Below are 7,671 nucleotides of genomic sequence, written 5' to 3'. Positions count from 1 at the left end.
GTAGTCAATATCTGTCTGGGGATGGGGAGACACCCCTTATTAACAAGGGTGCCTGAACAATGTACATTTGTATACCTAACCCTTAACTGTACCCCACAATTTTATAATAAAAAATATGTTTACAAAAAAATATATATATAAATATATTTGAAAAATATACACTGAAATGTTAACAGTTCCTTTGAGTAGTGAGATTGGTTTTTTCTCTTTTTTTAAATTCTTTAGACATTTTCCAAGTTTTCATAGAGTTACTTTGATGAGAAAAATATTTTTAATTTTTAAATTTAGAACATTTAAAAATATTCATTACTATATAAGAGTCTATAAAGAGTATAGGCATACCTCAGAGATCTTGAGTTTCAGTTCCAGACCATCATAAAAAAGTAAATATCACTATAAAGGAAGTCATGCTTATTTGTTGACTTCCCAGTTTATATAAACGTTTCCATATACTGTAAACTACTAGGTGTGCAATAGCAATAGATCTCAAAGATACATACATTAACTTAAAAATTCTTTATTACTAAAAAATGCTAAGAATCATCTGAGCCTTTAGCAACTTGTAATCTTTTTTGCTGGCAAAGGGTCTTGCCTTGATGTTGATGGCTGCTGATGTGCCAGGGTGGTAGTTGCTGAAAGTTGGGGTGGCTGAGGCAATTTCTTTCAAAAAACAACAAAGACCTGGCTCGGTGACTCAGCCTGTCATCCCAGCACTTTAGTGAATTGCCTGAGGCCGTGGGCTTGAGGCCAGCAGGGGCAACTTGGGGAGATCTCGCCTCTACAGTAAATCACAAAAAAACTAGCTGGTCGTGGTGGCATGCATCTGTAGTTTCAGCTACTCAGAAGGATTGCCAGAGGACAGTAGGTCAACTCTAGGATGGCTGTGAGCGTGCCACTGCACTCCAGCCTGGGCGACAGAGTGGGACTTCGACTCAAAAAAAAAAAAAAAGACAACAAAGAAGAAGCCTGCATTGATTGTTTCTTTCACAAGAGATTTCTCTGTAGTATGTGATGCAGTTTGATAGCATTTTACCCAGAGTAGAACTTCTTCCAAAAAGGGAGTCAGTCCTCTCAAATTGCCCCTGCTTTACCAACTGAGTTTATGTAATATTCTAAGTCTTTTGTTGTCATTTCAACCATATTCACAGCATCTTCACCAGGAGCAAATTCAAGAAACCACTTCCTTTGCTCTGCCGTAAGAAAGAACTCCTCATCTGTTCAAGTTTTATACTAAGATGGCAGCAATTGAGTCACATCTTCAGTTCTAATTCTAATTCCCTTGCTATTTTGCCATATGTGTAGTGACTTACTCCACAGAAATCATAAGCCTCTTAAAGTCCCACCCATGTGGTTTGGACTTCACTTCTTAACTCCTGTGAATCATAAAAGTTTTTAATGACATCTAGAATGATGAATTCTTTCCAGAAGGTTTTCAACTTACTTCGCCTAGATCCATAAGAGGAATCACTATTTACGGCAGCTATAACCTTATGAAATGTATTTCTTAAAAAATAAGACTTGAAGTTCAAAATTAATCCCTGATTCAGGGACCACAGAATGGATGTTATGTTAGTAGGCATAAAAACAATGCTTATCTCCTTGTACAACTCCATCACAGCTTGTGAGTGACTAGGTACATTGACCACAAGCAGAATATTTTGAAAGATGTCCTTTTTTTCTGAGAACTAGGTCTCAACAGTGGCCTTAAAATACTCAGGAAACCATACTACAAGCAGGTGTGCTTTCATACAAGCTTTGCTGTTGCATTTTTAGAGCATAGTCATAGTAGATTTAGTATAATTCTTAAAGGTCCTAGGATTGTTGGAATGGTAAATGAACATTGGCTTCAACTTAAAGTAAGCACCTGCAGTAGCCTATCACAAAAGAGTCTGTCAACCTGTCTTTTGTGTCTTTTGAAGCATGGAAGCCAGGTAGTGACTTCTTCTTTCTAGTTGTAAGTGTCCTAGATGGCATCTGCTTCCAGGACAAGACTGTTTTATCTGCATTGAAAGTCTGTTCTTTAATGTAGCCAACTTCATCAATTATCTCAACCAATAGTAAGAATGCTGACTACTTCTAGAAGGGTTTGCAATCAAGATAGGTGCTCTACTATTCACAACAGCCAAAACATGGTACCATTTGTTCTGCCCATCGAAACTGGACTGGATTTTTAAAAAGTGATCCTTGTACACGTTGGAGTATAATGCAGCCATAAAAAAGGACAAGCGTGTGGACTTTGCAGCAACTTGGGTGGATTTAGGGTCTACCATACTCAGTGTTCTATCATAGAAACGAACAGAGTACCGTATGTTCTCATCATAAGAGGACCTTGAACAATTATCATAATACTATGAGGAAGGGGTTAGCAGTAGTGGGAAACTACCAGGGCTGGGGTGGCATTGGCAGTGGTGGAATCTGCCAGGGGAGGGGAGGCACACCTCATCAACAGGGGTCCCTGCATAATGGACATTTGTATACCTACCCCTGAATTGTACCCCACATCTTTAAAATAAAAAAATTAAAGTTAGAAAGATAGGTGCTCTATATTTAATAAACACGTGGCATGAAAGAACTGTATTTGCTTCAGTTTGGGTTGGGGTTTTTCTGATGAAAAAAAGAAAGCCTAGGTCTGTGCCATGAGGATAGGTTGGGAAAACTGAGAGTGCCTGTTGGGGAAGATGGTGCCTTGTGAGAGGAAAAACAGGCTGGGTCAATGTGTATTGAGTACCCAAAGCGGCTTTTGTAGGCCAGGAAAATGACCTTTGTGTGGAAGGCTACATAGCCTGGTGTCAGCCAGCTCTGGCCAATTCTAACTAGATTTATAGTACTCCACTGTGCTTGTTTGATGACCCCTGGGTGCCAGGGAAAGCGGACTATTTCACACGTCCAAGAACCATCGTAAACAATGTGTTGTTGACATACACCATGGACTCCAGAGTTAAAGGCCAATGATAAAACTAGGTCAGAGGTCATTTCCTTGTCCCTCGCATTTGGGTGTCAGCACTTGAGCTGGATTAGGTGAAATGTCTGGTCTGGTGTTGACCACAAGTTAAAGAGTCACATGGAGCTGACAATGAAAGCGGACTATTTCACACGTCCAAGAACCATCATAAACAATGTGTTGTTGACATACACCATGGACTCCAGAGTTAAAGGCCAATGATAAAACTAGGTCAGAGGTCATTTCCTTGTCCCTCCCTTCCAGTGCTGATGGACCTTAATTGAGCCTGAATGAAGAATGAAGGCAGGCTCACAAAAACGAATGTTAAATGCACAAGCATCAATTATATATTAAAAACCAGAGCTCTGAGGTGCTAAGCTGAATGTATGGCCCTACATTCACAGCAATGCCAGTTTACTGTCTAGGATATGCATCTAAAGGTAAAGTGAGAAGTCTGTGGCCATAGAAAATACTTGGGTTTATTTACACACGCGCGCACACACACACACATATGTATATTCATATGATGTAAAAGTGATATGACATATAGTTATTCATAGGTATATGAACTTGAATAATGTAAAATAACATGGCGCATATAAGCGTCTGTGATATAAACAATGTTTAAAATACAAAAAAGAAGGCAAAAGCTGACAGAAATACAAGTGCATTTAATTTATATTAAACATTTGTGGGCTGGGCAACCCCTTGGGTTTCCCTCCCACTATGGGAAATTTTCCAACCTCTCAATAAATTCTGCTTTCTCGAAAAAAAATTTGGTGGACCTTGTTGTTAACGTCTGTTAGTGAAGAATGCAGAAAGGCCATTGTCAGCTCCATGTGACTCTTTAACTTGTGGTCAACACCAGACCAGACATTTCACCTAATCCAGCTCAAGTGCTGACACCCAAATGCGAGCATGCTGACTTCTTGTCACATAGTCTCAACCAAGGTAGGTGCCCTTTTTCTTTAAACATGGGATGTGGAAGTAAACCGTTGTGCTTTAGAAGGGTGGGAGAAGAAGAATCTTTCTGAGTGGAGGAAGAAAGCCTAGGTACATGTCTTTAGATTAGGCTGGGGCAATTGAAGGTGTCTGTTGGGGAAGACGGTCCCCGGGGATAGGACAACCAGGCCAGGGTCAATGTGCAGTGAGTGTCAAAATTGGCTTTTGTTGCCCAGGTGGATGGCCTCTTGTCTGCTAGGCTACATACACTGGTGTCAGCCTGCCCTGCCTGGATCTATCTAAGTTTAAAGAACCCCACTGGGCTGGTTTTTTGACTCCCTGAATTAAAAGCACTTGAGTGTCAGGTTATGAGGACTATTTTACATAAACAAGAAGCATGGACAGTCATGTATGGATTAACATACACTGCTAAACTCCAAAGTAAAAGGACACTCAGAAACCTAGGCTGGAGGTCATTTACCTTTTTCTTCTAGCTAGCACAGGTGCATATTGGACCTGACTGGAGAATCAAGGCAGAGCCCCAAGGGTAGATGTTGAACCAGCATGTAGAAAAAATAGAGCGTTTCGGCACTAAGCTCAACTCTGGCCCTGCATTTGGAGCACTTCCAGGTTGCTACCCAGGCTTTGCATTTAAAGGTGAAACTGAGAAGTGTGTGACCACAGACAAAGACTCATGCCACATAAAACTTGAGTAGAAACCCACATGATCTTGCTTGCCTTTATGGGTTTTAGGGGTCCCTCTTCTCCCATTAACATCCAGGCAACATTATCTCCTCTTTTCTAAAAGAAGAGTGGAGGATGGACTCGGTGGCTCAGCCTGTAATCCCGCGCTTTGGGAGGCCGAGGTGAGTGAAGTTCCTGAGCCCGTGGGTTCGGGACCCGTCTGGGCCACTTGGAGAGACCGCACCTCTACAAAAAGTCACAAAATTAGCCGGGCGTGGTAGCGCGCGCCTGTAGTTCCAGCTACTTGGAAGGCTGAGGCGGAAGGATCGCCGGAGCCCAGCGGGTCGAGGCTGCGGTGGCTGGGAGCGTGCCACTGCACTCCTGTCTGGCCGACAGAGTGAGACTCCAACTCACAAAAAAAGAGTGGAAGATCTTAGAAAAGAAAAAAAGAGTCAGTTTTACCTAAAGCAGTATACAGCTGAGTTCTATTACTAGAAAGGAGGGGAAAAACTGCTCTTTAGAGTATCATGTTTTCAAACAGTTCCTCTCAAGAAACAACAGCCCAGGCTTTTGTCTGGAGTGACTCACAGACACAGGGCCTGGAAAAAGACTTAACTAGAAATAAATACAGGCACACATGAATATGCATATTTTTAGATATATAAAGGAATATGTAACATACAGATAGAGACATCAACATATACAAAAATCAAAATTAGAATAGAAATATTTATACATATACCGGTCTAGGATTGTGTGCCACTCTGCAATGGTATTTTGCCATATAAGAGGGAAGCAAACATGTCTAGCTATACAAAAATCTTTATATATACATACAAATATACGTATATGTATTTATATATGTAAAAGTAATATGCTGCATAATTATTCATAGGTATATATACTTAAACAAACATAACATATGTAACTATAGATGTGTATCTGAGTTATAGACAATATAAAAGAACCCCCGAAGAGGCACACATCAACATACATAGAGGCGCATTTAATTTATATTAAAAATGAATGGACTTTATTGCTAACTTCTGTTAGTAAAGAAGGTGGAAAAGCCATGGGACTCTCTCCTTGCCAGTTCCCTATGTTCTTTCTCCTTATGGTCAGCACCAGACAAGAGGTTTAACCAGAACCAGCCCAAGAAACATAACTACAATGTAAGAATGCTGATTATTTCTCAAAAAGATATAAATCAAGATAAGTACTCTTTATTTTTTATTTTTAAGAGATGTGACATGGAAGTAGACGATTGTGTTTGGTTTGGATAGGAAGAGAAGGGTATTTTTTTTTTTTTTTTGACTTGGAGTCTCACTCTTTGTCCCCCAGGCTGGAGTGCAGTGGTATGCTCACCCTGGACAGCTATAGCCACCTTTTCCTGGAAACGCAACGTTTCCTGCAGGCTGCTTTCAAGCCAGCTGGGAGGGAAGGGGCCCCAGCGGCAAATTCCACTGTGGAAGACTGTTCCTGGCAGGGCCAGAACCCTGTGAGAACATCTGAGGCCAGCTGCACTCTGAAATTTTAAATGCAGATGGCCTGAGTCTAAGGTAAGAGAGCGGTTTTTTAAATTTTTCTTTTCTTTTCTTTTCTTTTCTTTTCCAGTTGAAGTCTCACTCCCTTGCCCGTAGAGCGCAGCAGCACGATCAAGGCCACCCCAGCATCAACCTGCTGAGCTCCCGCAATCCTTCTGCCTCAGCCTTCCAAGTAGCTGGAACTACAGGTGCTGCACTACCATGCCCGGCTAATTGTTTGACTTGTAGAGACGAGGTCTCGCCACGTTGCCCAGGCTGGTCTCGAACCCACAGGCTCAGGCAATCCTCTTCCCTCGGCCTCCCAAAGTGCTAGGATTCCCAGGTATTTTGTTAGCTTCTGCACACCCAACATTAGCCCAGTGGCTGTGGAGTCCTTCCAAATCCCAGCTGGGGTAGGCAATCATGCACAACGATGGGGCGCTTGAGTGCTTTTTCCCTGCCCCCTCCTAGGAGGCTCAAGATAGATATAGATCTTGGGTAATCCTCACAGCCCTTACATTACCTGGGCACATCCTATGAGAAACAGATCAAAGCAGAAAGCCCGCAGCCACATCACAACTGACTCTCTCCTGCAAGCCACCTCCTGGCCAAAAGTCAACTGGCACAGCCCATTACATCTGTTGTAAAACCTCCACTTTGAGGAAGGTCTGTTTCCAGGCCCATTTGACATCATTAGCCAAGCTGCACCAGCCACTCAGGATGTCTTGAGCCTGAAGCAGTACCCAGCGCAGCACCACCAAAGCTGGTAAGTGAGAAACTCACAACACCACGGCTATATATAACCAAAGGAATACTAGAATGCCTAAATCAGCCTGCTCTCAACTGCAAACAAGAAGAAATAGTCTGGCCAAATGAGAAGAAACCAGACAAATAATTCTGACTATATGAAAAAACAGAATTCCAACACCCTCAAAGGACCACACTAACTCTTCAACAATGAACTCTAACCGAAATGAAATCTTTGAAATTCCAGAGATAGAATTCCAAAGGTTGATTATAAAATTGCTCAATGAGATGCAGGAGGAAGTTAAAAACCAACATAAAGAAATTTGAAAAAGTACATTAAGGACATGAATAAAACATTATCCAAAGGGATAGACACCTTAAAAAACAACAACAACAGCCGGGCTCGGTGGCTCAGCCTGTAATCCCACGCTTTGGGAGGCTGAAGTAAGTGGATTGCCTGAGCCCGCGGGTTAGAGACTCACCTGGGCAGCGAGACCTCATCTCTACAATAAATCAAAAAATCAGCCGGGCGTGGTAGCGCATGCCTGTAATTCCGGCTACTCGGAAGGCTGAGGCGGAAGGATCGCCGGAGCCCAACAGGCGAGGCTGCGGTGGCCGGAAGCGGCCACTGCACCCCAGTCTGGGCGACTGAGTGAGACTCCAACTCAAGACAAACAAACAAACAAACAAACAACAACAAACAAGCTGTATTTCCGAAAATGAGACTCACCTAGGAAAGTAAAAAATGTAAAAATGAGCCGGGCTCGGTGGCTCAGCCTGTAATCCCCGCACCTTGGGAGGCTGAGGTGAGTGGATTGCCTAAGCCCGCGGTTT

This window comes from Carlito syrichta, unplaced genomic scaffold (genome assembly GCF_000164805.1).
Source record: "Carlito syrichta isolate Samal-C Ts95f unplaced genomic scaffold, Tarsius_syrichta-2.0.1 Scaffold314552, whole genome shotgun sequence".
NCBI classification, from domain to species: domain Eukaryota; kingdom Metazoa; phylum Chordata; class Mammalia; order Primates; family Tarsiidae; genus Carlito; species Carlito syrichta.
This window is presented reverse-complemented; position numbering follows the sequence as displayed.